Source organism: Megalopta genalis, unplaced genomic scaffold (genome assembly GCF_051020955.1).
Source record: "Megalopta genalis isolate 19385.01 unplaced genomic scaffold, iyMegGena1_principal scaffold0200, whole genome shotgun sequence".
NCBI lineage: Eukaryota > Metazoa > Arthropoda > Insecta > Hymenoptera > Halictidae > Megalopta > Megalopta genalis.
In genome coordinates, this window is record NW_027476269.1 from 328,972 (window position 1) to 338,651 (window position 9,680).

A 9,680-nucleotide genomic window follows, 5' to 3' on the forward strand; every position below is an offset into this window, starting at 1 on the left:
GATTTTGCTTCCATAGACAGGAAGCAATTTCCTCCTTACCCAGCTTCTTCGGGACGTCGTAGATTACAATCATCGGGTCCCGTTTGATGATTAGGGTGGCGGACAGCCCCGCATGCTTGAGCTTTTTATTCCCAACGAAGGCCTTCAGGTCTTCCTTCTTCTCGACGGTGATGCCACTGGGGTGGATGCGTCGGACTGACTTGACTCGGATGGCCTCCTTCGCTGGTTTTACGATGGACAGTACAATCCGCTTAGTTGCGTCGCTACTCTGTCCCTTTGTCCTCCGGCGGAGAGATGCGCACCACGTGTTGTGGAGGCCTTACCGATTCCGGAGAAGCTCTCTTGCATTCGACCTTAGTCACTTGAGCGTAGGTCGGCTGCACTGCATTGCAAACCGTCTTCGGAAGAGTTCCCTTGGACGGCCCAGGTCTTGCATTGCACTCACTACGGCAGGACGCGCTTTTAGGTCCGCCCTGACCGCGGCGAGCTGCCTTTCGACGAAGCTGTTCCTTTGGACCAGCTCCAGGACCAGCTCGTTGAGTGCCTCAACCTCGGATAGGATGTTCGATCTGGACGGAGATCGACACGGGTCGAATGGAGAAGGTTCGCATCTCGGATACCCTCCCAAAGGGTTCGTCTCGAATGAGATCGAGAGGCAATCCCTTGCGCCCGGAGATCGCCCCCTTCGACCTCCTGGCCTGGTTTTCGTGGGCTTTGCCGGTGGGTGCGTCCGGCTTCGCTCGCTTTGATTTTTTGGTGACGATTTTCCAGCAGTCACCTGCTGGGACTTTGCCCTCCCTCTTGGGTTTCTTCCCGGCCTTGCGGCCGAAAGAGTCCCTCGACGCGGGTGGGGCCACCACGTTACCGATTTTCGGCGTACCTTCAACCGTGGTCTCGGTTATCACCGAGACCGCTCGCGTGTGTGCCACGCACATCTCAAGAGCCACACGAGGGTTGACGATGTTCAACACGATCGCGGGCCGCTTGTCAATCGCAGACGCGGCGGTTTGGGTAGCTGCGGTAGCCTCAGCGCCTCTGGCGACGGCTTCACTCCTGCTGGAAGCTCGTCCCGTCGACATTGAATGCTTTTTTTATTTTTGTAGTTTTTGTGATAGTACCCATCCTTAGTACTATGTCTTCATCCAGTGCGCTCCCCGGCCACCACCGACCCACACACTTTGGAATCCGCCATCAAGCTGTTTATTAGAGAAATATGAAATATATTATCAATAAGAAACTTATCCATTTAGTTGAGGATGCTTCTGTTGGCTGGAATTGTGTCTCACGATGTCGAAAGGCATTGATCTCGTACAACGTAAAGCTGATCTTTCAATGCACTGTCACCAAACACTGATCACTTCATTAATTACTGATAATCCGAAACACTTGTGGATATTACGAAAGATGACTAAGACGCGTTCTCGGCTGATCGTTTATACGACGCGTTCGCAGATAATCGTTTATTCGACCCGTTCGTTCGGCAGTCAACGTTTCACTGTCGAAAAATTCAAGCCTCGACCGTGGGCCCCTGTCCTTCGTCGTTCGGCCGTTCGAGAAAATGACACCCGATACCATTTTCCTCGAAGGGCTGTTAATTACGTTCTAAGAGCGCAGGGTACCGTTGATGAAAGAGGGTTAGCCGCAGTTTACGTCCCTGCATATCTTGTTTATTTAATATGGCGCCGTGCCCGTTGTCGTCGTCGCCACACACCGAAGATCCTAAATCGTTGAGGTAGCCTATGGAGGGGTGGTGTGTTTTCTATTGAATCGTTTAATCCTTCATTAAAAATTGGTGGCCCTGAAAAGGACCGACTAATGCTATCGATAATATTGTTCAAAATGCCGACCTCCGAACACCACTCGGTACGGCTTACAATTTGTCGTTGTATTTTATCCAACATTTCTGTTGTTATCTTTGCAACAGCGCCGTGAATTCGGCTTATTATATCATCAATGCTTTCTATTGCTTTTTTGTATACTGTATCCTGGAAGTAGACAATATTGATTTAAAAGAACAATAAAAAGATGCAATAATAATTTGAAAATGTTCATTGCTAAAATTAGTTTCAAATAACCCCAGAAATAAAAATCCGTCGGATTTAAATCGGGTTAAACCTGTGCATGGTGTGACCGAAGCGCACGCGGATTCTCGTCGCTCCACAAGTGCAAACTATGGGCATTAAAACACTCTTCTCATGTGAACAGTGCTTCATCTGTCCATAAAATGAATTTGCAGAATGATGGATTCCGCGATACTTCTCCCAGCAGCCATCTTGAATATTGGATCAGTTGATCGAAGTCAGAATCTTGCAATTTCTGCACCCGTTTGAATTTATGCGGGTGCTTCAAGTTGTCTTTTAGGATGCGGTGTACGGTAGTACTGCTAACACTAGAAAGAAAAAAAATATATGCAAATGCATAAACATTTAAAGATCATGAACATTTCTTGTTAGGCAAATAAAAATCATGGTTATTTTAATCGTGACTTGTTCTAAGCGGAGGCTGATTCCTCGTACATTCTCGGTGCCGTCCTCCTCTATAAGGGTTTGCGCTCGATTTTCTGATCGGAGGGTCCGCGCAGAAAATGATCTCCCGGCCCCCTTATCGTTTGATGCCGTGATGCCGCGGTAACGTACGTACAGTAAATAATAATAAAAATAAAAAAAGTAAATAATAATAGAAACGCCGTGCTAACAAACGTACAGTATATTCTGTGGACGTACGAAAATTTGGGTATTCTTCCCGCAATCTTCTCACAGTAGCAGCTGCATTTCCCTTGCACTGCGCGAATATAATCTGGTACTGTTCTTGTGTTAAATACATTTTAGAAATCTTCACGACGTATTCTCTAGCACTGCTGAACGCTTTGTAGCCCTCCTTCTTATGTTGCGAGCCCATTATCGTTTCAAAAACAGACAAGCGTCGTAGTATCGTCTTATGCCGTCACCCAATTCGACATTCGTTTAAAAGGTTGATTATCTGGTTGAACTAGTTCACATTTAGAAAGAGTACTTTTAAAAACTTGTAATTCCATATAATTACAGTGGGCCCTTGAGTTTCGCACACAATGGGTACCTGAAAATGTGTGCCAATGTTGAATGTTCGAAAGTAGAGGGATTTAAAAAATAAAAATATGCGCCAAATACTGTGTTTCGAATCAGGAAACGGAATAATCGAATTTTGCAACCAAAGTAAACTGGTAAAAGATAGTATATTACAAGTTTTGGTTAAATATAATTGTATATGTACTAGTGAATCTTTTCTCATCTCAGAGCAGTAATATTTTTCCTTTAATCGATCTAAGGTTTCCGTTACACCCTTGTGACCTGCGATTAATCTACTGCGAGCTTCTGTTAATTTTCATCGAATTTGTTCTGCTGATGTGACAATTTTATCCGTGTTCGTAGGTTGTGGCAAAACTGGGCTAATATCTGGTTCGTCTCCATCAGTTGAACTGCTGTTCTCCTGGGATGAAGATTCGTAATCAGGTATAGACTAAGTTATACTTGGTTCACTGATCTTGGCAGGTGATATTATTGGTAGATTAAATGGCGTAGATGAGGCGTCCGGGATATTGTAGATGACTGGTGTTTGTATCATTGTTTCTTTTACTCTTGGCTTGGCTGTTATCACAGTTTCATCTATTTTATTACGTTTGCAAAAGCTGCTTAGGTCGGCGATTATGGTACTTTCATCTTGATCTTCGGTGCTAATTAAGAATGCGGGTTGTGGATGAGTTGGTGTGGTACCGGCGAAGAGGATGTTGTGATTCCTGTTGAGAATATTTGCTGCTGTCTTAAATTCCCACGTTTTCGACGATATGTTCGACGCTCCTTTTCTGTGGATGAATAATTATTCTTAGGCGAATTTAAAGGAGGATAAGCTATCAGTAATTCTGTACCGACTTCTCCTTGGCTTAATACTGCTCCTACTTCAGCTTCATAGAGTTCGTTTCGAAAATCTTGAAAACTCTGTTGCTGTTCTTCACGCCAATTAACCTGATCTCTTTGTCCAAAGGTTTGGTTAATGTTTGTGACTTTAGTGTATAATATCTGACTAGCTTTTTTTTGCTTTGTGAATGTATCCCGGATTCTACATAGATCGCGCTCTCAGTTTATCTCACTGGTCGGCTGGGGCTCGTAACCTTGCAAGGATATGCAGTGACTCTCATTAATACTCGGACACTTTTTAGAACACAATGTCTTTTTTAAAACTAGAATGAACGATTTGAACTTGCTTCTAGATTATAGAGGGACCAGTACAGAGTGTCTCAAAATTATGGTATTTCCGGGAAATGTGGGATTCCTGAGATCATTTGAAGTAACTTTTTCCTTTACAAAAATGTTATCCGAGGCATCGTTAACGAGTAATTAACGAAAAACGCTGACCAATGAGAAGCTAGCTCGGCTAACGCGAGGCGGGGCAGCTAACAAGGGCGCGAAAACCAATTCCGTTTATTGGCTCGGTCGCCTCGTGTCAGCTGATCTTGGCCTCTCATTGATTACTGTTTTTCGTTAATAACTTGTAAATGAAGCCGCGGATCGCATTTTTGCTGAGGAAAAGGTTGCTTCAAAAGACCTCATGAACCACTCACTTCCCGGAAATACAATAATTTTAGGACACCCTGTATACTAGACAATAACTTCGTTACAATTTTACGATTTAAAAAAAAATTCAAGTCGTTTTGACAAGTTCTAAAAAAGTTATTGTGTTTTGTATCTTGTTCGAATATTAACGAAAATCCTTTTTGTACTCAGTTGAGTTGCTCGCAAGAGAATCAGACTCAATCTTGTAACTGTTACTTCGTTGGAACCTGACGTGAAACTGGCCCGAATTTTCTTGAAAGACGGTAATGGGAATGCCCGTACTTGCCTCGGTCCTTGAAAATTCGTCATTGTACCCTTTCGAGGGTACATGACTCACAATATACGTTTACGTAACCGGAGGATGAAGTTTTGGAAATATGTAGTACCCGGGAAGGCTCATGAAGTGCAGAAATAAGTTAAATGTTCTACAATTTCCAAAATTACTAGTTTGTTATTCTTCTCGAAATTTCCAAATATGTTGCAAATGTATCTTTTCGTTGGGAAGGTTGAATTGGAGGAAGGATCGGAAGGATGAATTGGATAGTGGACTGTATGGTAAAAAACGCTGGTGTAATAACACTAAATACGTTTTAACCAATCAGATTCGTACAGAGGAGGTTATAGATGATATACAATTGAATGATGAATTGTGATAATGTGTCGTGAAGGTCATGAATGATACGATTAAGCGATCAATTTATGGCTACAAAGCTATATCGAAATTTGCAAGCGCAATTGATTGTAGCGAAGCTAGGCTGCAAGCGCAAAAGTATTACAAGCGTAACGTGAATTGCGCGCACAAGGGCAAAGAAGAATTACAAGCGTAACTACAAGTATCTATGTAACAGTAGCTGATAACTGATGAAAAATGAAAACTAGCCATGGTCGCGGTGTGAGGGCCTATTTATTTCGTTATGAATATCGAAAACTAAAAGAAGCACTGAACGTTTGTTACAGTGCACGACGGCAATGTCATAACGAACAGCGCTGCAAGGAAGACGACGGAAAATAGATAATGGATTTGATATTGTGAATATTGGAAGGATAGCCTAAGTGATGAATACATTGCAATGATACAAACAGAAGACTGTTTGATGTGTTTAGTACGGTTTGTCTACTTGGACCGGAGTCGAGCTCGAACAGCTGAGCTCGACTTAATGTAAAAAAAACTAACGTCGCGCTAGAGTTCTTATGCATCGATCCAAGTGATACCAGTAAAGAGGAGGTAATCGACTGGCGATCTAAAATTGATCAATTTGATTTTAGACACACGGGGCATCCAGTGTACTTGATCTGTATTGGAAAATTTATAGCTGGGTCGGGTTGTTGCTCAACAAATTTCCAATATTCGGAATCAGCAATGGAATCGCCAACATGTAAATTCACCACAAATGAAGAGTTGCATTAAATGGAACATTCAGATTGAGAATACTCCATTTTATATTACTGCAGAGCTGTGCATTCTTGGTAGTTTGCAGGACATTTCTTGTACTCTACGCGCCCGAAATAACTAAATGTTTTTCTGTAATGGTTATAATATGGAGGAAGAAAAGCAGTGCAACACCCACTCTTAGGTTATTCATAGAAACCAAATTATTCGAAATGCATTAATGATATTACTGCTGCTTGGTGTCAGTAGTCGAAGACAACTATGGCTGGATACGACAACGATACTTACCTAAGTATAAATTAAAGGCAACTATAGCCATTTTCAAAGAATGATAAGTTAACTTCACAACTATCGACTTCAATTTCCAAAGTATTTCGGAATAATTTCTGATTAATTCAGGGTTACAAAATTTCAAATTAAGAAAATTAACCCGCAGTGGATACATTCTTAGTAAACTGGTAACAAATATTAATCACATAATGAAAAATAGCAAGAATGCACGATTCCTAGTAAATATTGAAGTGGAAATACAGAAAGCAGGAATTTGCTTGCTTGATGATTTACGGTTTTTACTGTCAACAAAAACCGATTGGATCAACATGGAAATTGAGTGATGGAGTTTTCATGTCAAGATTCACGTCAGTGTTCAGCAGATATCCAGAGGACTGGTTCTCTGGGAGACTGTATGGCGCTATTGTGGAAGTAACCAACAAGAAAAGTAAGTCCACATTGATCTGAATTTCGACGTACTTTTGGAGCAAGGATTTGAGGATTGCTTTTGGATCTTTCATACCATACTTTCCTGAATTTGGTTAACAGTCTGAAACATTTACTTCTCAGGGTGAACGGGACCGGAAGTGTTTCAGTGATAGAAGAGGTCCTCCCGTGTTGGGAGTGAGGGGGTGACGACTCACCTCTTCTTTGAGGTGACTCGTCGCCCCCCGGCGGCCGTCGTGCTCAGGGCTGTGGCCCTGGGAACATCTTTGTGCGGCCGCCGTTGTTACGCAGTATTTGAATGACTTCGCTTTTTAAAAGGAGCTGGAAAGCTATGGCTTTTCAGCGTATGTTTATTTTACAACAGTTTTATAAAATTGATACATTTAGAGTGGGAACTTTTACACTGTGATCGATGTTCCGGGCCGATTATAAGAATGTCACTGCCCGCACGCATAATTAATGGCCTATACATACCTGTGTCTTATCTCTTTAAGAGTGGGGGAGGAACGGTTATCGTTACAATACCTGTGTCTTGTCTCTTTTGGAGATTAAGAGTGGGGGAGGAAGGATCATCGTTACACCCCCCGTCCTAGACCCAGCTTGCTCCTGCGAGGTGTTAGTTTTACCGTAGGGTTCCTTTCTTTTGAGGGTGGTTCATATCCCGGTGGCGCGTTCAGCAGTTCTTGAGCGGGTGCGTTCGCGTTATAAAGTACCTGGGGTTCTAAATTTACACAGTGTGTGATTTTGGGGCTGAAGATTTCGATACGTATGTTTCTGAGAACGAGTTTGCCTAATAGTGAAAAAAGTCCCAAACGGTAAAAAATGTAGAGTATGCATATTGTGAGAGCTGTATAACCTAAATATTTTCCAAGTCCCAACGTACTGATCAAGAATATAGTACCATTTTCTTACATTAAATTTCGTTCTAAATGCTTAATCCCTATGTAGAAACGTTAGTTAAGCAAGATTATCGTATTTAAAAAAATCTAATGGTAGGTTTTTTCAGAAATTTGAAAAAACCGAAAAATGACAAGAGTAAAGTATTATTTTCTTATATTAGATTTCGTTCTAAATGCTTAATCCCTATGTAAAAACGTTAGATAAGCAAGGATATGTAATTGAAAAAATTAGGAAAATTTATTTTAGCGAAAAATCGAGAAAAACTGTTCGTCTCTCTGTCTCTCTCTCGCGATCGAACAATTGATCTTTCCCAGCAAGGTACTAGTAGTTTTATTAAACTTTATACATCAGATTACTCGGTTTGCTCCCTGCGACACAGCCATATACTGTCTTTGATTTTCTAAATTCGGAAACCTTAAAATTTGAATCATAACGCGGATCGGCTGTCTCTGTCTCTTTCTCGATCGAAACAATCGATCTTCCCAGCGAAGTACTGGGAGTTTAACTAAATTTTATACACCAAATCATTCAGGTTGACTCCTGCAACACAGCCATGCACTCGCTGTAATTTTCTCAACTGAGAAACCACTGAAATTGCGCTCGAAATGCGGAGCGACGTATCGGCGCGTTTGAACTGTGCGACACCTAGTAAAAAATTCCGAACTGCGTATTGTTTTCGATCTCTTAGTATAATATTCCTACAGTCGTATAGCTTTCGGTCGTATATTAGAATGTTGGAATTCGTAGCGGTGTATTATTGCTTTCGATCCATTCGTATAATCGTCGAAATGTCCTAGCGGCGTATTGTATTCGATCTCTTGGTATAATATTCGTATTCCTAGCTGTGTATAGCTTGCGATCGATTATTACAATGGTCGAAGTTCCAGCGGCGTATTAGTTTCTATAACCTTGACGAGTATAAAGTTATATTGAAAATGAAAAAAAATTTGATTACCAAGTACCAGTGGCGTATTGGTTTCTATAACCTTGACGAGAATCAAGTGCCAGCGACTTATTGCTGTGGAAAATAGAGCCAACATCAATGGCATTCTGGCCTGTGTTTCGTTAGGCACGGAAACGCGACTGACTAACGGGAAGCTTAATTTTCGCCGAATGCAATGTTTGATCCTTCTATATTATGGTTTTGCAACGTTTGATCCTTCTAAATCGCGGTTTGCAGCGCTTGATCTGTCTATATCGCGGTTTTACAGAGTTTGATCGTTCTATATCAGAGTTTTGCAGCACTTGATCCTTCGATATCATTTGTCACCGGTTCGGTCGGTAGGGAGTCTTTTGATTATTTAATTTGCATCATCCTCCCTACTCGTTCCTCACAAGTTCTGGTCACAGTGGACCAACGACATATGCTCTTGGCCAGGGGACTCGGTTTCAAAGTCCCGGCCACGTATTGCTTTTTCCAAGCGAATACAAAGTACCGCCGGCGTATTACTTTCTGTAATACGCATGTTTTCAAAGTTCTGCAAGCGTGTTGCTTTCTGTAATATATATACAATTTTGCAAGTTCTGCAAGCGTATCGCTTTCAAGTACTTGAATAAAATACAAGTTCTGCCAACGTATTGCTTTCTCGAAGCGAATACAACTACAAGTGCCAGATGCGTATTGCTTTTTAAAGCAAAAAAAAATTATTGTACACGACAGCACTATATATAATAGTGCATCGTGTACAATAGTATATAAGTGGGGCCTCGTCTAGCCGACAAGACGAATCCCCAAGCATAGGGCTGAGTCTCAACAGATCGCAGCGTGGTAACTGCTCTACCGAGTACAACACCCCGCCCGGTACCTAAGTCGTCTACAGACGATTCCGAGTCTCGACGTCGAAATTGAAGTACCCATGATCGACCGTTAGGAGCGTCGCGTCCGTCAGTACGGAAAGATCCCGACGACGGGTACGCATAAACGACGCCCTGTACGGCAAATAGGGGCCCGTGCGATGACCGGCCACGAGGACCGAATCACCTAGTATAAGTGTCACATTGTTTTGAGCCGTTCGACCCACACGAAACTCCTTAGGAAATATCGTTGCCTCCTTTGACTAGAAAGGATACGGCCTTAGAGGCGTTCA